The sequence below is a fragment of the Oryctolagus cuniculus genome, chromosome 19, assembly GCF_051225735.1.
Source record: "Oryctolagus cuniculus isolate XC-2025 breed Fujian yellow rabbit chromosome 19, ASM5122573v1, whole genome shotgun sequence".
NCBI classification, from domain to species: domain Eukaryota; kingdom Metazoa; phylum Chordata; class Mammalia; order Lagomorpha; family Leporidae; genus Oryctolagus; species Oryctolagus cuniculus.
The window spans coordinates 37578514-37602063 of record NC_142885.1 but is presented as its reverse complement, the minus strand read 5'-3'; positions in this window follow the sequence as shown (position 1 = coordinate 37602063).

Sequence of the window (23550 nt, the reverse complement as noted above, 5' to 3'; positions counted from 1 at the left end):
AAAACTATCTGGTGTGTTGTGGCTATCTCAATCCCAGATCTTGCTACAGCCTCTGTGTGTGTTTGTGTTTTCTGGACATTCTCTATGGACTTTACGGTTTTGAATGCATTTTAGCAGGACCCTTTTTGTTTTCTGCAGGCAATCGCTAATTGGTTCCACCTGGAGTCAAATACTCCACGCATCCGCGTTTTCTAGGAAGAAAGCTTCAGAAACCTGAGAAAACATGATATTTCTTTCTGTAAACATGACATTCGATGCATTTGCCGAACAGGAAGATTGTGCTATTCTCCAAAACCACTTTCACGGTGATTTTTTGGTTAAATTTCACTGCAAAACTACAACAATTTGTACAGATACTCCTGGATGAAAACAAAACTATCTGGTGTGTTGTGGCTATCACAATCAGAGATCTTGCTACAGCCTCTGTGTTTGTTTGTGTTTTCCGGACATTCTCTATGAACTTTAAAGTTTTGAATGCATTTTAGCATGTAAGGTTTTGTTTTTAGCTGCCAAACGCTAATTGGTTCCACCTTGTGTCAAATACTCCACTCATTCGAGTTTTCTGGGAAGAAAGCTCCAGAAACCTAAGAAAACATATTTCTTTCTGTAAACATGGCATTGGATGCATTTGATGAACAGGAAGATTGTGCTTTTCTCCCAAACCACTTTCACGTGATTTTTGGGTTAAATTTCACCCAAAATCCACAACAATTTGTCCAGATATTCCTGGATGAAAACAAAACTATCTGGTGTGTTGTGGCTATCTCAATCCCAGATCTTGCTACAGCCTCTGTGTGTGTTTGTGTTTTCTGGACATTCTCTATGGACTTTACAGTTTTGAATGCATTTTAGCATGTAAGCTTTTATTTTTAGCTGCCAATCGCTAATTGGTTCCACCTGGAGTCAAAATCTCCACACATTCGAGTTTTCAGGAAAGAAAGCTTCAGAAACCTGAGAAAACATGATATTTCTCTCTGTAAACATGACATTGGATGCATTTGCCGAACAGGAAGACTGTGCTTTTCTCCAAAAGCACTTTCTCGGTGATTTTTGTTAAATTTCACTGGAAATCCACAACAATTTGTCCTGATACTCCTGGATGAAAACAAATCTATCTGGTGTGTTGTGGCTATCTCAATCCCAGATCTTGCTACAACCTCTGTGTGTGTTTGTGTTTTCTGGACATTCTCTATGGACTTTACGGTTTTGAATGCATTTCAGCATGTAACGTTTTGTTTTTAGCTGCCAAACGATAATTGGTTCCACCTTGAGTCAAATACACCACACCTTCGAGTTTTCTAGAAGAAAGCTCCAGAAACCTGAGAAAACATGATATTTCTTTCTGTAAACATGACATTGGATGCATTTGCCAAACAGGAAGATTGTGCTTTTCTCCAAAACCACTTTCAGGGTGATTTTTTGGTTAAATTTCACTTCAAAACTACAACAATTTGTCCAGATACTCCTGGATGAAAACAAAGATATCTGGTGATTTTTAGCTATCTCAATCCCAGATCTTGCTACAGCCTCTATGTGTGTTTGTGTTTTCTGGACATTCTCTATGGACTTTACGGGTTTGAATGCGTTTTAGTAGGACCCTTTTTGTTTTCTGCTGGCAAATGCTAATTTGTTCCACCTGGAGTCAAATCCTCCACACATTCGAGTTTTCTAGGAAGAAAGCTTCAGAAACCTGAGAAAACATGATATTTCTTTCTGTAAACATGACATTGGATGCATTTGCCGAACAGGAAGATTGTGCTTTTCTCCAAAACCACTTTCATGGTGATTTTTTGGTTAAATTTCACTTCAAAACTACAACAATTTGCCCAGATACTCCTGGATGAAAATAAATCTATCTGGTGATTTTTAGCTATCTCAATCCCAGATCTTGCTACAGCCTCTGTGTATGTTTGTGTTTTCTGGACATTCTCTATGGACTTTATGGTTTTGAATGCATTTTATCATGTAAGGTTTTGTTTTTAGCTGCCAAACGCTAATTGGTTCCACCTGGAGTCAAATCCTCCACTCATTCGAGTTTTCTAGGAAGAAAGCTTCAGAAACCTGAGAAAACATGATATTTCTTTCTGTAAACATGACATTGGATGCATTTGCCAAACAGGAAGATTGTGCTTTTCTCCAAAACCACTTTCATGGTAATTTTTTGATTAAATTTTACTTCAATACTACAACAATTTTTCCAGATACTCCTGGATGAAAACAAAACTATCTGGTGTGTTGTGGCTATCTCAATCCCAGATCTTGCTACAGCCTCTGTGTGTGTTTGTGTTTTCTGGACATTCTCTATGGACTTTACGGTTTTGAATGTATTTTAGCATGTAAGGTTTTGTTTTTAGTTGCCAAATGCTAATTGTTTCCACCTGGAGTCAAATCCTCCACACATTCGAGTTTTCTAGGAAGAATGCTTCAGAAACCTGAGAAAACATGATATTTCTTTCTGTAAACATGACATTGGATGCATTTGCTGAACAGGAAGATTGTGCTTTTCTCCAAAACCACTTTCACGGTGATTTTTGGTTAAATTTCACTTCAAAACTACAACAATTTGTCCAGATAATCCTGGATGAAAACAAAGACATCTGGTGATTTTTAGGTATCTCAATCCCAGATCTTCCTATAGCCTGTGTGTGTGTTTGTGTTTTCTGGACATTCTCTATGGACTTTAAGGTTTTGAATGCATTTTAGCAGGACCCTTTTTGTTTTCTGCTGGCAAACGCTAATTGGTTCCACCTGGAGTCAAATCCTCCACACATTCGAGTTTTCTAGGAAAAAAGCTTCAGAAACCTGAGAAAACATGATATTTCTTTCTGTAAACATGACATTGGATGCATTTGACGAACAGGAAGATTGTGCTTTTCTCCAAAACCACTTTCATGGTGATTTTTTGATTAAATTTTACTTCAAAACTACAACAATTTGTCCAGATACTCCTGGATGAGAACAAAATTATCTGGTGTGTTGTGGCTATCTCAATCCCAGATCTTGCTACAGCCTCTGTGTGTGTTTGCGTTTTCTGGAAATTCTCCATGGACTTTACGGTTTTGAATGCATTTTAGCAGGACCCTTTTTGTTTTTAGCTGCCAAACGCTAATTGGTTCCACCTGGAGTCAAATCCTCCACACATTCGAGATTTCTAGGAAGAAAGCTTCAGAAACCTGAGAAAACATGATATTTCTTTCTGTAAACATGACATTGGATGCATTTGCCGAACAGGAAGATTGTGCTTTGCTCCAAAACCACTTTCACTGTGTTTTTTGATTAAATTTTGCTTCAAAACTACAACAAATTGTCCAGATTCTCCTGGATGAAAACAAATCTATCTGGTGTGTTGTGGCTACCTGAATCGCAGATCTTGCTACAGCCTCTGTGTGTATTTGTTTTTTATGGACATTCTCTATGGACTTTACGGTTTTGAATGCATTTTAGCATGTAAGGTTTTGGTTTTAGCTGCCAAACGCTAATTGGTTCCACCTGGAGTCAAATCCTCCACACATTCGAGTTTTCTAGGAAGAAAGCTTCAGAAACCTGAGAAAACATGATATTTCTTTCTGTAAACAGGACATTGGATGCATTTTCCAAACAGGAAGATTGTGCTTTTCTCCAAAACCACTTTCACGGTGATTTTTTGATTAAATTTTACTTCAAAAGTACAACAATTTCTCCAGATACTCCTGGATGAAAACAAAGATATCTGGTGATTTTTCGCTATCTCAATCCGAGATCTTGCTACAGCCTCTGTGTTTGTTGTGTTGTCTGGACATTCTCTATGGACTTTACGGTTTTGAATGCATTTTAGCATGTAAGTTTTGTTTTTAGTTGCCAAACGCTAATTGGTTCCACCTGGAGACAAATCCTCCACACATTCGAGTTTTCTGGGAAGAAAGCTTCAGAAACCTGAGAAAACATGATATTTCTTTCTGTAAACAGGACATTGGATGCATTTGCCGAACAGGAAGATTGTGCTTTTCTCCAAAACCACTTTCACCGTGATTTTTTGGTTAAATTTCACTTCAAAACTAAAACAATTTGTCCAGATACTCCTGGATGAAAACAAAGATATCTGGTGATTTTTAGCTACCTCAATCCCAGATATTTATTTCTGTAAACATGACATTGGATGCATTTGCCGAACAGGAAGATTGTGCTTTTCTCCAAAACTACTTTCACGGTGATTTCTGGTTAAATTTCACCCGAAATCCACAACAATTTGTCCAGATACTCCTGCATGTAAACAAAACTATCTGGTGTGTTGTGGCTATCTCAATCCCAGATCATGCTACAGCCTCTGTGTGTGTTTGTGTTTGCTGGACATTCTCTATGGACTTTACGGTTTTGAATGCATTTTAGCATGTAAGTTTTTGTTTTGAGCTGCCAAACGCTAATTGGTTCCACCTGGAGTCAAATCCTGCACTCATTCGAGTTTTCTAGGAAGAAAGCTACAGAAACCTGAGAAAACATGATATTTCTTTCTGTAAACATGACATTGGATGCATTTGCCGAACAGGAAGATTGTGCTTTTCTCCAAAACCACTTTCACGGTGATTTTTTGGTTAAATTTCACTTCAAATCTACAACAATTTGTCCAGATACTCCTGGATGAAAACAAAACTATCTGGTGTGTTGTGGCTATCTCAATCCCAGATCTTGCTACAGCCTCTGTGTGTGTTTCTGTTTTCTGGACATTCTCTATGGACTTTACGGTTTTGAATGCATTTTAGCATGTAAGTTTTTGTTTTGAGCTGCCAAACGCTAATTGGTTCCACCTTGAGTCAAATCCTCCACACTTTCGAGTTTTCTAGGAAGAAAGCTTCAGAAACCTGAGAAAACATGATATTTGCATTTCTAAACATGACATTGGATGCATTTGACGAACAGGAAGATTGTGCTTTTCTCCAAAACCACTTTCACGGTGATTTTTTGGTTAAATTTCACTTCAAATCTACAACAATTTGTCCAGATACTCCTGGATGAAAACAAAACTATCTGGTGTGTTGTGGCTGTCTCAATCCCAGATCTTGTTACAGCCTCTGTGTGTGTTTCTGTTTTCTGGACATTCTCTATGGACTTTACGGTTTTTAATGCATTTTAGCATGTAAGTTTTTGTTTTTAGCTGCCAAACGCTAATTGGTTCCACCTTGAGTCAAATCCTCCACACATTCGAGTTTTCTAGGAAGAAAGCTACAGAAACCTGAGAAAACATGATATTTCTTTCTGTAAACATGACATTGGATGCATTTGCCGAACAGGAAGAATGTGCTTTTCTCCAAAACCACTTTCACGGTGATTTTTGGTTAAATTTCACCCAAAATCCACAACAATTGTCCAGATACTCCTGGATGTAAACAAAACTATCTGGTGTGTTGTGGCTATCTCAATCCCAGATCTGGCTACAGCCTCTGTGTGTGTTTGTGTTTTCTGGACATTCTCTATGGACTTTACAGTTTTGAATGCATTTTAGCATGTAAGTTTTTGTTTCTAGCTACATAACGCTATTTGGTTCCACCTGGAGTCAAATCCTCCACACATTCGAGTTTTCTAGGAAGAAAGTTTCAGAAACCTGAGAAACCATGATATTTCTTTCTGTAAACATGACATTGGATGCATTTGCCGAACAGGAAGATTGTGCTTTTCTCCAAAACCACTTTCTCGGTGATTTTTGGTTAAATTTCACCCAAAATCCACAACAATTTGTCCAGATACTCCTGCATGTAAACAAAACTATCTGGTGTGTTGTGGCTATCTCAATCCCAGATCATGCTACAGCCTCTGTGTGTGTTTGTGTTTGCTGGACATTCTCTATGGACTTTACGGTTTTTAATGCATTTTAGCATGTAAGTTTTTGTTTTGAGCTGCCAAACGCTAATTGGTTCCACCTGGAGTCAAATCCTGCACTCATTCGAGTTTTCTAGGAAGAAAGCTACAGAAACCTGAGAAAACATGATATTTCTTTCTGTAAACATGACATTGGATGCATTTGCCGAACAGGAAGATTGTGCTTTTCTCCAAAACCACTTTCACGGTGATTTTTTGGTTAAATTTCACTTCAAATCTACAACAATTTGTCCAGATACTCCTGGATGAAAACAAAACTATCTGGTGTGTTGTGGCTATCTCAATCCCAGATCTTGCTACAGCCTCTGTGTGTATTTCTGTTTTCTGGACATTCTCTATGGACTTTACGGTTTTGAATGCATTTTAGCATGTAAGTTTTTGTTTTTAGCTGCCAAACGCTAATTGGTTCCACCTGGAGTCAAATCCTCCACACATTCGAGTTTTCTAGGAAGAAAGCTTCAGAAACCTGAGAAAACATGATATTTCTTTCTGTAAGCATGACATTGGATGCATTTGCCGAACAGGAAGATTGTGCTTTTCTCCAAAACCACTTTCTCGGTGATTTTTGGTTAAATTTCACCCAAAATCCACAACAATTTGTCTAGATACTCCTGGATGAAAACAAAGATATGTGGTGTATTTTAGCTATCTCAATCACAGATCTTGCTACAGCCTCTGTGTGTGTTTGTGTTTTCTGGACATTCTCTATGGACTTTACGTTTTTAAAGGCATTTTAGCATGTAAGTTTTTGTTTTTAGCTGCCAAACGCTAATTGGTTCCACCTGGAGTCAAATCCTGCACTCATTCCAGTTTTCTAGGAAGAAAGCTACAGAAACCTGAGAAAACATGATATTTCTTTCTGTAAACATGACATTGGATGCATTTGCCAAACAGGAAGATTGTGCTTTTCTCCAAAACCACTTTCACGGCGATTTTTTGGTTAAATTTCACTTCAAATCTACAACAATTTGTCCAGATACTCCTGGATGAAAACAAAACTATCTGGTGTGTTGTGGCTATCTCAATCCCAGATCTTGCTACAGCCTCTGTGTGTGTTTCTGTTTTCTGGACATTCTCTATGGACTTTACGGTTTTGAATGCATTTTAGCATGTAAGTTTTTGTTTTGAGCTGCCAAACGCTAATTGGTTCCACCTGGAGTCAAATCCTCCACACATTCGAGTTTTCTAGGAAGAAAGCTTCAGAAACCTGAGAAAACATGATATTTGTATTTCTAAACATGACATTGGATGCATTTGCCGAACAGGAAGAATGTGCTTTTCTCCAAAACCACTTTCACGGTGATTTTTGGTTAAATTTCACCCAAAATCCACAACAATTGTCCAGATACTCCTGGATGTAAACAAAACTATCTGGTGTGTTGTGGCTATCTCAATCCCAGATCTTGCTACAGCCTCTGTGTTTGTTTGTGTTTTCTGGACATTCTCTATGGACTTTACGGTTTTGAATGGATTTTAGCATGTAAGTTTTTGTTTCTAGCTGCATAACGCTATTTGGTTCCACCTGGAGTCAAATCCTCCACACATTCGAGTTTTCTAGGAAGAAAGTTTCAGAAACCTGAGAAACCATGATATTTCTTTCTGTAAACATGACATTGGATGCATTTGCCGAACAGGAAGATTGTGCTTTTCTCCAAAACCACTTTCTTGGTGATTTTTGGTTAAATTTCACCCAAAATCCACAACAATTTGTCCAGATACTCCTGCATGTAAACAAAACTATCTGGTGTGTTGTGGCTATCTCAATCCCAGATCATGCTACAGCCTCTGTGTGTGTTTGTGTTTGCTGGACATTCTCTATGGACTTTACGGTTTTTAATGCATTTTAGCATGTAAGTTTTTGTTTTGAGCTGCCAAACGCTAATTGGTTCCACCTGGAGTCAAATCCTGCACTCATTCGAGTTTTCTAGGAAGAAAGCTACAGAAACCTGAGAAAACATGATATTTCTTTCTGTAAACATGACATTGGATGCATTTGCCGAACAGGAAGATTGTGCTTTTCTCCAAAACCACTTTCACGGTGATTTTTTGGTTAAATTTCACTTCAAATCTACAACAATTTGTCCAGATACTCCTGGATGAAAACAAAACTATCTGGTGTGTTGTGGCTATCTCAATCCCAGATCTTGCTACAGCCTCTGTGTGTGTTTCTGTTTTCTGGACATTCTCTATGGACTTTACGGTTTTGAATGCATTTTAGCATGTAAGTTTTTGTTTTGAGCTGCCAAACGCTAATTGGTTCCACCTGGAGTCAAATCCTCCACACATTCGAGTTTTCTAGGAAGAAAGCTTCAGAAACCTGAGAAAACATGATATTTCTTTCTGTAAGCATGACATTGGATGCATTTGCCGAACAGGAAGATTGTGCTTTTCTCCAAAACCACTTTCACGGTGATTTTTTGGTTAAATTTCACTTCAAATCTACAACAATTTGTCCAGATACTCCTGGATGAAAACAAAACTATCTGGTGTGTTGTGGCTATCTCAATCCCAGATCTTGCTACAGCCTCTGTGTGTGTTTCTGTTTTCTGGACATTTTCTATGGACTTTACGGTTTTGAATGCATTTTAGCATGTAAGTTTTTGTTTTGAGCTTCCAAACGCTAATTGGTTCCACCTGGAGTCAAATCCTCCACACATTCGAGTTTTCTAGGAAGAAAGCTTCAGAAACCTGAGAAAACATGATATTTGTACTTCTAAACATGACATTGGATGCATTTGCCGAACAGGAAGAATGTGCTTTTCTCCAAAACCACTTTCACGGTGATTTTTGTTAAATTTCACCCGAAATCCACAACAATTTGTCCAGATACTCCTGCATGTAAACAAAACTATCTGGTGTGTTGTGGCTATCTCAATCCCAGATCTTGCTACAGCCTCTGTGTGTGTTTGTGTTTTCTGGACATTCTCTATGGACTTTACGGTTTTGAATGCATTTTAGCAGGACACTTTTTCTTTTCTGCTGGCAAACGCTAATTGGTTCCACCTGGAGTCAAATCCTCCACACATTCGAGTTCTCTGGGAAGAAAGCTTCAGAAACCTGAGAAAACATGATATTTCTTTCTGTAAGCATGACATTGGATGCATTTGCTGAACAGGAAGATTGTGCTTTTCTACAAAACCACTTTCACGGTGATTTTTGGTTAAATTTCACTTCAAATCTACAACAATTTGTCCAGATACTCCTGGATGAAAACAACGATATGTGGTGTATTTTAGCTATCTCAATCCCAGATCTTGCTACAGCCTCTGTGTATGTTTGTGTTTTCTGGACATTCTCTATGGACTTGAAAGTTTTGAATGTATTTCAGCATGTAAGTTTTTGTTTTGAGCTGCCAAACGCTAATTGGTTCCACCTGGAGTCAAATCCACCACACATTCGAGTTTTCTAGGAAGAAAGCTTCAGAAACCTGAGAAAGCATGATATTTGTATTTCTAAACATGACATTGGAAGCATTTGCCGAACAGGAAGATTGTGCTTTTCTCCAAAACCACTTTCACGGTGATTTTTGTTAAATTTCACCCGAAATCCACAATTTGTCCAGATACTCCTGGGTGAAAACAAAGATATCTGGTGATTTTTAGCTATCACATTCCCAGATATTGCTACAGCCTCTGTTTTTGTTTGTGTTTTCTGGACATTCTCTATGGACTTTACAGGTATGAATGCCTTTTAGCATGTAAGTATTTGTTTTCAGCTGGCAAACGCTAATTGGTTCCACCTGGAGTCAAATCCGCCACACATTCGAGTTTTCTAGGAAGAAAGCTTCAGAAACCTGAGAAAACATGATATTTCTTTCTGTAAACATGACATTGGATGCATTTGCCAAACAGGAAGATTGTGCTTTTCTCCAAAACCACTTTCACGGTGATTTTTTGGTTAAATTTCACTTCAAAACTACAACAATTTGTCCAGATACTCCTGGATGAAAACAAAACTATCTGGTGTGTTGTGGCTATCTCAATCCCAGATCTTGCTACAGCCTCTGTGTTTGTTTGTGTTTTCTGTACATTCTCTATGGATTTTACGGTTTTGAATGCATTTTAGCAGGACCCTTTTTATTTTCTGCTGGCAAACGCTAATTGGTTCAACCTGCAGTCAAATCCGCCACACATTCGAGTTTTCTAGGAAAAAAGCTTCAGAAACCTGAGAAAACATGATATTTCTTTCTGTAAACATGACATTGGATGCATTTGCCGAACAGGAAGATTGTGCTTTTCTCCAAAACCACTTTCACGGTGATTTTTTTTTTTAAATTTCACTTCAAATCTACAACAATTTGTCCAGATACTCCTGGATGAAAACAAAATTATCTGGTGTGTTGTGGCTATCTCAATCCCAGATCTTGCTACAGCCTCTGTGTTTGTTTGTGTTTTCTGGACATTCTCTAAGGATTTTACCGTTATGAATGCATTTTAGCATGTAAGTTTTTGTTTTCAGCTGGCAAACGCTAATTGGTTCCACCTGGAGTCAAATCCTCCACACATTCCAGTTTTCTAGGAAGAAAGCTTCAGAAACCTGAGAAAACATGATATTTCTTTCTGTAAACTTGACATTGGATGCATTTGCCGAACAGGAAGATTGAGCTTTTCTCCCAAACCACTTTCACGGTCAATTTTGGTTAAATTTCACTTCAAAACTACAACAATTTGTCCAGATACTCCTGGATGAAAACAAAACTATCTGGTGTGTTGTGGCTATCTCAATCCCAGATCTTGCTACAGCCTCTGTGTGTGTTTGTGTTTTCTGGACATTCTCTATGGACTTTACGGTTTTGAATGCATTTTAGCAGGACCCTTTCTGTTTTCTGCTGGCAAACGCTAATTGGTTCCACCTTGAGTCAAATCCTCCACACATTCGAGTTTTCTAGGAAGAAAGCTTCAGAAACCTGAGAAAACATGATATTTGTATTTGTAAACATGACATTGGACGCATTTGCCAAACAGGAAGATTGTGCTTTTCTCCAAAACCACTTTCACGGTGATTTTTGGTTAAATTTCACCCGAAATCCACAATAATTTGTCTAGATACTCCTGGATGAAAACAAAGAAATGTGGTGTATTTTAGCTATCTCAATCCCAGATCTTGCTACAGCCTCTGTGTGTGTTTGTGTTTTCTGGACATTCTCTATGGACTTTAAGGTTTTGAATGCATTTTAGCATGTAAGTTTTTGTTTTCTGCAGACAAACGCTAATTGGTTCCACCTGGAGTCAAATCCTCCACACATTCGAGTTTTCTAGGAAGAAAGCTTCAGAAACCTGAGAAACCATGATATTTCTTTCTGTAAACATGACATTGGATGCATTTGCCGAACAGGAAGATTGTGCTTTTCTCCAAAACCACTTTCACGGTGATTTTTGTTAAATTTCAAGGGAAATCCACAACAATTTGTCCAGATACTCCTGGATGAAAACTAAACAATCTGGTGTGTTGTGGCTATCTCAATCCCAGATCTTGCTACAGCCTCTGTGTGTGTTTGTGTTTTCTGGACATTCTCTATGGACATTACGGTTCTGAATGCATATTAGCATGTAAGGTTTTATTTTTAGCTGCCAAACGCTAATTGGTTCCACCTGGAGTCAAATCCTCCACACTTTCGAGTTCTCTAGGAAGAAAGCTTCAGAAACCTGAGAAAACATGATATTTCTTTCTGGAAACATGACATTGGATGCATTTGCCGAACAGGAAGATTGTGCTTTTCACCAAAACCACTTTCACGGTGATTTTTTGGTTAAATTTCACTTCAAAAATATAACAATTTGTCCAGATACTCCTGGATGAAAACAAAGATATCTGGTGATTTTTAGCTATCTCAATCCCAGATCTTGCTACAGCCTCTGTGTCTGTTTGTGTTTTCTGGACATTCTCTATGGAATTTACAGTTTTGAATGCATTTTAGCATGTAAGTTTTTGTTTTTAGCTGACAAACGCTAATCGATTCCACCTGGAGTCAAATCCTCCACACATTCGAGATTTCTAGGAAGAAAGCTTCAGAAACCTGAGAAAACATGATATTTGTATTTGTAAAAATGACATTGGATGCATTTGCCGAACAGGAAGATTGTGCTTTTCTCCAAAGCAACTTTCACGTTGATTTTTGGTTAAATTTCACCTGAAATCCACAACAATTTGTCCAGATAGTCCTGGATGAAAACAAAACTATCTGGTGTGTTGTGGCTATCTCAATCCCAGATCTTGCTACAGCCTCTGTGTGTGTTTGTGTTTTCTGTACATTCTCTATGGACTTTAAGGTTTTGAATGCATTTTAGCAGGACCCTTTCTGTTTTGTGCTGGCAAACGCTAATTGTTTCCACCTGGAGTCATATCCTGCACTCATTCGAGTTTTCTAGGAAGAAAGCTTCAGAAACCTGAGAAAACATGATATTTCTTTCTGTAAGCATGACATTGGATGCATTTGCCAAACAGGAAGATTGTGCTTTTCTCCAAAACCACTTTCACGGTGATTTTTGGTTAAATTTCACCCGAAATCCACAACAATTTGTCCAGATACTCCTGGATGAAATCAAAACTATCCGGTGTGTTGTGGCTATCTCAATCCCAGATCTTGCTACAGCCTCCGTGTGTGTTTGTGTTTTCTGGACATTCTCTATGGACTTTACGGTTTTGAATGCATTTTAGCATGGAAGTTTTTGTTTTTAACTGCCAAACGCTAATTGGTTCCACCTGGAGACAAATCCTCCACACATTCGAATTTTCCAGGAAGAAAGCTTCAGAAACCTGAGAAAACATGATATTTATTTCTGTAAACATGACATTGGATGCATTTGCCAAACGGAAGATTGTGCTTTTCTCCAAAACCAATTTCACGGTGATTTTTTGGTTAAATTTCACTTCAAAACTACAACAATTTGTCCAGATACTCCTGCATGTAAACAAAACTATCTGGTGTGTTGTGGCTATCTCAATCCCAGATATTGCTACAGCCTCTGTGTGTGTTTGTGTTTTCTGGACATTCTCTATGGAATTTACAGTATTGAATACATTTTAGCATGTAAGTTTTTGTTTTTAGCTGCAAAACGCTAATTGGTTCCACCTTGAGTCAAATCCTCCACACATTCGAGTTTTCTAGGAAGAAAGCTTCAGAAACCTGAGAAAACATGATATTTCTTTCTGTATCATGACATTGGATGCATTTGCCGAACAGGAAGATTGTGCTTTTCTCCAAAACCACTTTCAATGTGATTTTTTGGTTAAATTTCACCTCAAAACTACAACAATTTGTCCAGATACTCCTGGATGAAAACAAAGATATCTGGTGATTTTTAGCTATCTCAATCCCAGATCTTCCTAGAGACTCTGTGTGTGTTTGTGTTTTCTGGACATTCTCTATGGACTTTACGGTTTTGAATGCATTTTAGCATGTAAGTTTTTGTATTTAGCTGCCAAACGCTAATTGGTTCCACCTGGAGTCAAATACTCCACACATTCGAGTTTTTAAGGAAGAAAGCTCCAGAAACCTGAGAAAATATGATATTTCTTTCTGTAAACATGACATTGGATGCATTTACCGAACAGGAAGATTGTGCTTTTCTCCAAAACCACTTTCACGGTGATTTTTGTTAAATTTCACCCGAAATCCACAACAATTTGTCCAGATATTCCTGGATGAAAACAAAATTATCTGGTGTGTTGTGGCTATCTCAATCCCAGATCTTACTACAGCCTCTGTGTGTGTTTATGTTTTCTGGACATTCTCTAAGGACTTTACGGTTTTGAATGCATTTTTGCATGTAAGGTTTTGTTTTTAGCTGCCAAAAGCTAATTGGTTCCACCTGGAGTCAAATCCTCCACTCATTCGAGTTTTCTAGAAGAAAGCTCCTGAAACCTGAGAAAACATGATAATTCTTTCTGTAAACATGACATTGGATGCATTTGCCGAACAGGAAGATTATGCTTTTCTCCAAAACCACTTTCACGGTGATTTTTTGCTTAAATTTCACCTCAAAACTACAACAATTTGTCCAGATACTCCTGGATGAAAACAAAACTATTTGGTGTGTTATGGCTATCTCAATCCCAGATCTTGCTACAGCCTCTGTGTGTGTTTGTGTTTTCTGCACATTCTCTAAGGACTTTACACTTTTGAATGCATTTTAGCATGTAAGTTTTTGTTTATAGCTGCCAAACGCTAATTGGTCCCACCTTGAGTCAAAACCTCCACACATTCGAGTTTTCTATGAAGAAAGCTCCAGAAACCAGAGAAAACATGATATTTTTTTCTGTAAACATGACATTGGATTCATTTGCCGAACAGGAAGATGGTGCTTTTCTCCAAAACCACTTTCACGGTGATTTTTGTTAAATTTCACCCGAAATCCACAACAATTTGTCCAGATACTCCTGGATGAAAACAAAACTATCTGGTGTGTTGTGGCTATCTCAATCCCAGATCTTGCTACAGCCTCTGTGTGTGTTTGTGTTTTCTGGACATTCTCTATGGACTTGAAAGTTTTAAATGCATTTTAGCATGTAAGTTTTTGTTTTTAACTGACAAACGCTAATTGGTTCCACCTGGACTCAAATACTCCACACATTCGAGTTTTCTAGGATGAAAGCTTCAGAAACCTGAGAAAACATGATATTTCTTTCTGTACACATGACATTGGATGCATTAGCCGAACAGGAAAATTGTGCTATTCCCCAAAACCACTTTCACGGTGATTTTTGTTAAATTTCACTTCAAAACTACAACAATTTGTCCAGATACTCCTGGATGAAAACAAAAATATCTGGTGTGTTGTGGCTATCTCAATCCCAGATCTTGCTACAGCCTCTGTGTGTGTTTGTGTTTTCTGGACATTCTCTATGGAGTTTACGGTTTTGAATGCATTTTAGCATGTAAGGTTTTGTTTTTAGCTGCCAAACGCTAATTGGTTCCACCGGGAGTCAAATCCTCCGCTCATTCAAGTTTTCTAGGAAGAAAGCTCCAGAAACCTGAGAAAACATGATATTTCTTTCTGTAAACATGACATTGGATGCATTTGCCGAACAGGAAAATTGTGCTATTCCCCAAAACCTCTTTCACGGTGATTTTTGTTAAATTTCACCCGAAATCCACAACAATTTGTCCAGATACTCCTGGATGAAAACAAAACTATCTGGTGTGTTGTGGCTATCTCAATCCCAGATCTTGCTACAGCCTCTGTGTGTGTTTGTGTTTTCTGGACATTCTCTATGGACTTTACGGTTTTGAATGCATTTTAGCATGTAAGTTTTTGTTTTTAGCTGCCAAACGCTAATTGGTTCCACCTGGAGTCAAATACTCCACACATTCGAGTTTTCTAGGAAGAAAGCTCCAGAAACCTGAGAAAACATGATATTTCTTTCTGTAAACATGACATTGGATGCATTTGCCGTACAGGAAGATTGTGCTTTTCCCCAAAACCACTTTCACGGTGATTTTTTGCATAAATTTCACTTCAAAACTACAACAATTTGTCCAGATACTCCTGGATGAAAACAAAACTACATGGTGTGTTGTGGCTATCTCAATCCCAGATATTGCTACAGTCTCTGTGTGTGTTTGTGTTTTCTGGAAATTCTCTATGGACATTACGGTTTTGAATGCATTTTAGCATGTAAGGTTTTGTTTTTAGCTGCAAAACGCTAATTGGTTCCACCTGGAGTCAAATCCTCCGCTCATTCGAGTTTTCTAGGAAGAAAGCTCCAGAAACCTGAGAAAACATGATATTTCTTTCTGTATCATGACATTGGATGCATTTGCCGAACAGGAAGATTGTGCTTTTCTCCAAAACCACTTTCAATGTGATTTTTTGGTTAAATTTCACCTCAAAACTACAACAATTTGTCCAGATACTCCTGGATGAAAACAAAGATATCTGGTGATGTTTAGCTATCTCAATCCCAGATCTTCCTACAGCCTCTGTGTGTGTTTGTGTTTTCTGGACATTCTCTATGGACTTTAAGTTTTTGAATGCATTTTAGCATGTAAGTTTTTGTATTTAGCTGCCAAACGCTAATTGGTTCCACCTGGAGTCAAATACTCCACACATTCGAGTTTTTTAGGAAGAAAGCTCCAGAAACCTGAGAAAATATGATATTTCTTTCTGTAAACATGACATTGGATGCATTTACCGAACAGGAAGATTGTGCTTTTCTCCAAAACCACTTTCACGGTGATTTTTGTTAAATTTCACCCGAAATCCACAACAATTTGTCCAGATATTCCTGGATGAAAACAAAATTATCTGGTGTGTTGTGGCTATCTCAATCCCAGATCTTACTACAGCCTCTGTGTGTGTTTATGTTTTCTGGACATTCTCTAAGGACTTTACGGTTTTGAATGCATTTTTGCATGTAAGGTTTTGTTTTTAGCTGCCAAAAGCTAATTGGTTCCACCTGGAGTCAAATCCTCCACACATTCGAGTTTTCTAGAAGAAAGTTCCTGAAACCTGAGAAAACATCATATTTCTTTCTGTAAACATGACATTGGATGCATTTGCCGAACAGGAAGATTGTGCTTTTCTCCAAAACCACTTTCACGGTGATTTTTTGCTTAAATTTCACCTCAAAACTACAACAATTTGTCCAGATACTCCTGGATGAAAACAAAACTATTTGGTGTGTTATGGCTATCTCAATCCCAGATCTTGCTACAGCCTCTGTGTGTGTTTGTGTTTTCTGGACATTCTCTATGGAGTTTACGGTTTTGAATGCATTTTAGCATGTGACGTTTTGTTTTTAGCTGCCAATCGCTAATTGGTTTTACCGGGAGTCAAATCCTCCGCTCATTCAAGTTTTCTAGGAAGAAAGCTCCAGAAACCTGAGAAAACATGATATTTCTTTCTGTAAACATGACATTGGATGCATTTGCCGAACAGGAAAATTGTGCTATTCCCCAAAACCTCTTTCATGGTGATTTTTGTTAAATTTCACCCGAAATCCACAACAATTTGTCCAGATACTCCTGGATGAAAACAAAACTATCTGGTGTGTTGTGGCTATCTCAATCCCAGATCTTGCTACAGCCTCTGTGTGTGTTTGTGTTTTCTGGACATTCTCTATGGACTTTACGGTTTTGAATGCATTTTAGCATGTAAGTTTTTGTTTTTAGCTGCTAAACGCTAATTGGTTCCACCTGGAGTCAAATACTCCACACATTCGAGTTTTCTAGGAAGAAAGCTCCAGAAACCTGAGAAAACATGATATTTCTTTCTGTAAACATGACATTGGATGCATTTGCCGTACAGGAAGATTGTGCTTTTCCCCAAAACCACTTTCACGGTGATTTTTTGCATAAATTTCACTTCAAAACTACAACAATTTGTCCAGATACTCCTGGATGAAAACAAAACTACATGGTGTGTTGTGGCTATCTCAATCCCAGATATTGCTACAGTCTCTGTGTGTGTTTGTGTTTTCTGGAAATTCTCTATGGACATTACGGTTTTGAATGCATTTTAGCATGTAAGGTTTTGTTTTTAGCTGCAAAACGCTAATTGGTTCCACCTGGAGTCAAATCCTCCGCTCATTCGAGTTTTCTAGGAAGAAAGCTCCAGAAACCTGAGAAAACATGATATTTCTTTCTGTATCATGACATTGGATGCATTTGCCGAACAGGAAGATTGTGCTTTTCTCCAAAACCACTTTCACGGTGATTTTTTGGTTAAATTTCACCTCAAAACTACAACAATTTGTCCAGATACTCCTGGATGAAAACAAAGATATCAGGTGATTTTTAGCTATCTCAATCCCAGATCTTCCTACAGCCTCTGTGTGTGTTTGTGTTTTCTGGACATTCTCTATGGACTTTACAGTTTTGAATGCATTTTAGCATGTAAGGTTTTGTTTTTAGCTGCCAAACGCTAATTGGTTCCATCTGGAGTCAATTACTCCACTCATTCGAGTTTTCTAGGAAGAAAGCTTCAGAAACCTGAGAAAACATGATATTTCTTTCCGTAAACATGCCATTGGATGCAGTTGCCAAACAGGAAGATTGCGCTTTTCTCCAAAACCACTTTCAATGTGATTTTTTGGTTAAATTTCACCTCAAAATTACAACAATTTGTCCAGATACTCCTGGATGAAAACAAAACTATCTGGTGTGTTGTGGCTATCACAATCCCAGATCTTGCTACAGCCTCTGTGTGTGTTTGTGTTTTCTGGACATTCTCTATGGACTTTAAGGTTTTGAATGCATTTTAGCATGTAAGTTTTTGTATTTAGCTGCCAAACGCTAATTGGTTCCACCTGGAGTCAAATACTCCAAATATTCGAGTTTTCTAGGAAGAAAGTTTCAGAAACCTGTGAAAACATGATATTTGTATTGCTAAACATGACATTGGATGCATTTGCCGAACAGGAAGATTGTGCTTTTCTCCAAAACCACTTTCACGGTGATTTTTGTTAAATTTCACCCGAAATCCACAACAATTTGTCCAGATATTCCTGGATGAAAACAAAATTTTCTGGTGTGTTGTGGCCATCTCAATCCCAGATCTTACTACAGCCTCTGTGTGTGTTTATGTTTTCTGGACATTCTCTAAGGACTTTACGGTTTTGAATGCATTTTCGCATGTAAGGTTTTGTTTTTAGCTGCCAAACGCTAATTGGTTCCACCTGGAGTCATATCCTCCACACATTCGAGTTTTCTAGGAAGAAAGCTCCTGAAACCTGAGAAAACATGATATTTCTTTCTGTGAACATGATATTGGATGCATTTGCCGAACAGGAAGATTGTGCTTTTCTCCAAAACCACTTTCACGGTGATTTTTTGGTTAAATTTCACTTCAAAACTACAACAATTTGTCCAGATACTCCTGGATGAAAACAAAACTATCTGGTGTGTTGTGGCTATCTCAATCCAAGATCTTGCTACAGCCTCTCTGTGTGTTTGTGTTTTCTGGACATTCTCTATGGACTTTACAGTTTTGAATGCATTTTAGCATGTAAGTTTTTGTTTTCTACTCTCAAACGCTAATTGGTTCCACCTGGAGTCAAATCCTCCACACTTTCGAGTTTTCTAGGAAGAAAGCTCCATAAACCAGAGAAAACATGATATTTCTTTCTGTAAACATGACATTGGATGCATTTGCCGAACAGGAAAAATGTGCTTTTCTCCAAAACCACTTTCACGGTGATTTTTGTTAAATTTCACCCGAAATCCACAACATTTTGTCCAGATACTCCTGCATGTAAACAAAACTATCTGGTGTGTTGTGGCTATCTCAATCCCAGATCTTGCTACAGCCTCTGTGTGTGTTTGTGTTTTCTGGACATTCTCTATGGACTTTACGGTTTTGAATGCATTTTAGCATGTAAGTTTTTGTTTTTAGCTGCCAAACGCTAATTGTTTCCACCTGGAGTCAAATCCTCCACACATTCGAGTTTTCTAGGAAGAAAGCTTCAGAAACCTGAGAAAACATGATATTTCTTTCTATAAACATGACATTGGATGCGTTTGCCTAACAGGAAGATTGTGCTTTTCTCCAAAACCACTTTCACGGTGATTTTTTGGTTAAATTTCACTTCAAACTACAACAATTTGTCCAGATACTCCTGGATGAAAACAAAACTATCTGGTGTGTTGTGGCTATCTCAATCCCAGACCTTCTACAGCCTCTGTGTGTGTTTGTGTTTTCTGGACATTCTCTATGGACTTTACGGTTTTGAATGCATTTTAGCATGTAAGGATTTGTTTTTAGCTGCCAAAAGCTAATTGGTTCCACCTTGAGTCAAATCCTCCGCTCGTTCGAGTTTTCTAGGAAGAAAGCTCCAGAAACCTGAGAAAACATGATATTTCTTTCTGTAAACATGACATTGGATGCCTTTGCCTAACAGGAAGATTGTGCTTTTCTCCAAAACCACTTTCAATGTGATTTTTTGGTTAAATTTCACCTCAAAACTACAACAATTTGTCCAGATACTCCTGGATGAAAACAAAGATATCTGGTGACTTTTAGCTATCTCAATCAGAGATCTTGCTACAGCCTCTGTGTGTGTTTGTGTTTTCTGGACATTCTCTATGGACTTTACGGTTTTGAATGCATTTTAGCATGTAAGTTTTTGTTTTTAGCTGCCAAACGCTAATTGGTTCCACCTGGAGTCAAATACTCCACACATTCGAGTTTTCTAGGAAGAAAGCTCCAGAAACCTGAGAAAACATGATATTTCTTTCTGTAAACATGACATTGGATGCATTTGCCGTACAGGAAGATTGTGCTTTTCCCCAAAACCACTTTCACGGTGATTTTTTGCATAAATTTCACTTCAAAACTACAACAATTTGTCCAGATACTCCTGGATGAAAACAAAACTACATGGTGTGTTGTGGCTATCTCAATCCCAGATATTGCTACAGTCTCTGTGTGTGTTTGTGTTTTCTGGAAATTCTCTATGGACATTACGGTTTTGAATGCATTTTAGCATGTAAGGTTTTGTTTTTAGCTGCAAAACGCTAATTGGTTCCACCTGGAGTCAAATCCTCCGCTCATTCGAGTTTTCTAGGAAGAAAGCTCCAGAAACCTGAGAAAACATTATATTTCTTTCTGTATCATGACATTGGATGCATTTGCCGAACAGGAAGATTGTGCTTTTCTCCAAAACCACTTTCACGGTGATTTTTTGGTTAAATTTCACCTCAAAACTACAACAATTTGTCCAGATACTCCTGGATGAAAACAAAGATATCTGGTGATTTTTAGCTATCTCAATCCCAGATCTTCCTACAGCCTCTGTGTGTGTTTGTGTTTTCTGGACATTCTCTATGGACTTTACAGTTTTGAATGCATTTTAGCATGTAAGGTTTTGTTTTTAGCTGCCAAACGCTAATTGGTTCCATCTGGAGTCAATTACTCCACTCATTCGAGTTTTCTAGGAAGAAAGCTTCAGAAACCTGAGAAAACATGATATTTCTTTCCGTAAACATGCCATTGGATGCAGTTGCCAAACAGGAAGATTGCGCTTTTCTCCAAAACCACTTTCAATGTGATTTTTTGGTTAAATTTCACCTCAAAATTACAACAATTTGTCCAGATACTCCTGGATGAAAACAAAACTATCTGGTGTGTTGTGGCTATCACAATCCCAGATCTTGCTACAGCCTCTGTGTGTGTTTGTGTTTTCTGGACATTTTCTATGGACTTTAAGGTTTTGAATGCATTTTAGCATGTAAGTTTTTGTATTTAGCTGCCAAACGCTAATTGGTTCCACCTGGAGTCAAATACTCCAAATATTCGAGTTTTCTAGGAAGAAAGTTTCAGAAACCTGTGAAAACATGATATTTGTATTGCTAAACATGACATTGGATGCATTTGCCGAACAGGAAGATTGTGCTTTTCTCCAAAACCACTTTCACGGTGATTTTTGTTAAATTTCACCCGAAATCCACAACAATTTGTCCAGATATTCCTGGATGAAAACAAAATTTTCTGGTGTGTTGTGGCCATCTCAATCCCAGATCTTACTACAGCCTCTGTGTGTGTTTATGTTTTCTGGACATTCTCTAAGGACTTTACGGTTTTGAATGCATTTTCGCATGTAAGGTTTTGTTTTTAGCTGCCAAACGCTAATTGGTTCCACCTGGAGTCATATCCTCCACACATTCGAGTTTTCTAGGAAGAAAGCTCCTGAAACCTGAGAAAACATGATATTTCTTTCTGTGAACATGACATTGGATGCATTTGCCGAACAGGAAGATTGTGCTTTTCTCCAAAACCACTTTCACGGTGATTTTTTGGTTAAATTTCACTTCAAAACTACAACAATTTGTCCAGATACTCCTGGATGAAAACAAAACTATCTGGTGTGTTGTGGCTATCTCAATCCCAGATCTTGCTACAGCCTCTCTGTGTGTTTGTGTTTTCTGGACATTCTCTATGGACTTTACAGTTTTGAATGCATTTTAGCATGTAAGTTTTTGTTTTCTACTCTCAAACGCTAATTGGTTCCACCTGGAGTCAAATCCTCCACACTTTCGAGTTTTCTAGGAAGAAAGCTCCATAAACCAGAGAAAACATGATATTTCTTTCTGTAAACATGACATTGGATGCATTTGCCGAACAGGAAAAATGTGCTTTTCTCCAAAACCACTTTCACGGTGATTTTTGTTAAATTTCACCCGAAATCCACAACAATTTGTCCAGATACTCCAGCATGTAAACAAAACTATCTGGTGTGTTGTGGCTATCTCAATCCCAGATCTTGCTACAGCCTCTGTGTGTGTTTGTGTTTTCTGGACATTCTCTATGGACTTTACGGTTTTGAATGCATTTTAGCATGTAAGTTTTTGTTTTTAGCTGCCAAACGCTAATTGGTTCCACCTGGAGTCAAATCCTCCACACATTCGAGTTTTCTAGGAAGAAAGCTTCAGAAACCTGAGAAAACATGATATTTCTTTCTATAAACATGACATTGGATGCGTTTGCCTAACAGGAAGATTGTGCTTTTCTCCAAAACCACTTTCACGGTGATTTTTTGGTTAAATTTCACTTCAAACTACAACAATTTGTCCAGATACTCCTGGATGAAAACAAAACTATCTGGTGTGTTGTGGCTATCTCAATCCCAGACCTTCTACAGCCTCTGTGTGTGTTTGTGTTTTCTGGACATTCTCTATGGACTTTACGGTTTTGAATGCATTTTAGCATGTAAGGATTTGTTTTTAGCTGCCAAAAGCTAATTGGTTCCACCTTGAGTCAAATCCTCCGCTCGTTCGAGTTTTCTAGGAAGAAAGCTCCAGAAACCTGAGAAAACATGATATTTCTTTCTGTAAACATGACATTGGATGCCTTTGCCTAACAGGAAGATTGTGCTTTTCTCCAAAACCACTTTCAATGTGATTTTTTGGTTAAATTTCACCTCAAAACTACAACAATTTGTCCAGATACTCCTGGATGAAAACAAAGATATCTGGTGACTTTTAGCTATCTCAATCAGAGATCTTGCTACAGCCTCTGTGTGTGTTTGTGTTTTCTGGACATTCTCTATGGACTTTACGGTTTTGAATGCATTTTAGCATGTAAGTTTTTGTTTTTAGCTGCCAAACGCTAATTGGTTCCACCTGGAGTCAAATCCTCCACACATTCGAGTTTTCTAGGAAGAAAGCTTCAGAAACCTGAGAAAACATGATATTTCTTTCTGTAAACATGACATTGGATGCATTTGCCGAACAGGAAGATTGTGCTTTTCTCCAAAACCACTTTCACGGTGATTTTTTGGTTAAATTTCACTTCAAACTACAACAATTTGTCCAGATACTCCTGGATGAAAACAAAACTATCTGGTGTGTTGTGGCTATCTCAATCCCAGATCTTGCTACAGCCTCTGTGTGTGTTTGTGTTTTCTGGACATTCTCTATGGACTTTACAGTTTTGAATGCATTTTAGCATGTAAGTTTTTGTTTTTAGCTGCCAAACGCTAATTGGTTCCTCTTTGAGTCAAATCCTCCGCTCGTTCGAGTTTTCTAGGAAGAAAGCTTCAGAAACCTGAGAAAACATGATATTTCTTTCTGTAAACATGACATTGGATGCCTTTGCCTAACAGGAAGATTGTGCTTTTCTCCAAAACCACTTTCAATGTGATTTTTTGGTTAAATTTCACCTCAAAACTACAACAATTTGTCCAGATACTCCTGGATGAAAACAAAACTATCTGGTGTGTTGTGGCTATCTCAATCCCAGATCTTGCTACAGCCTCTGTGTG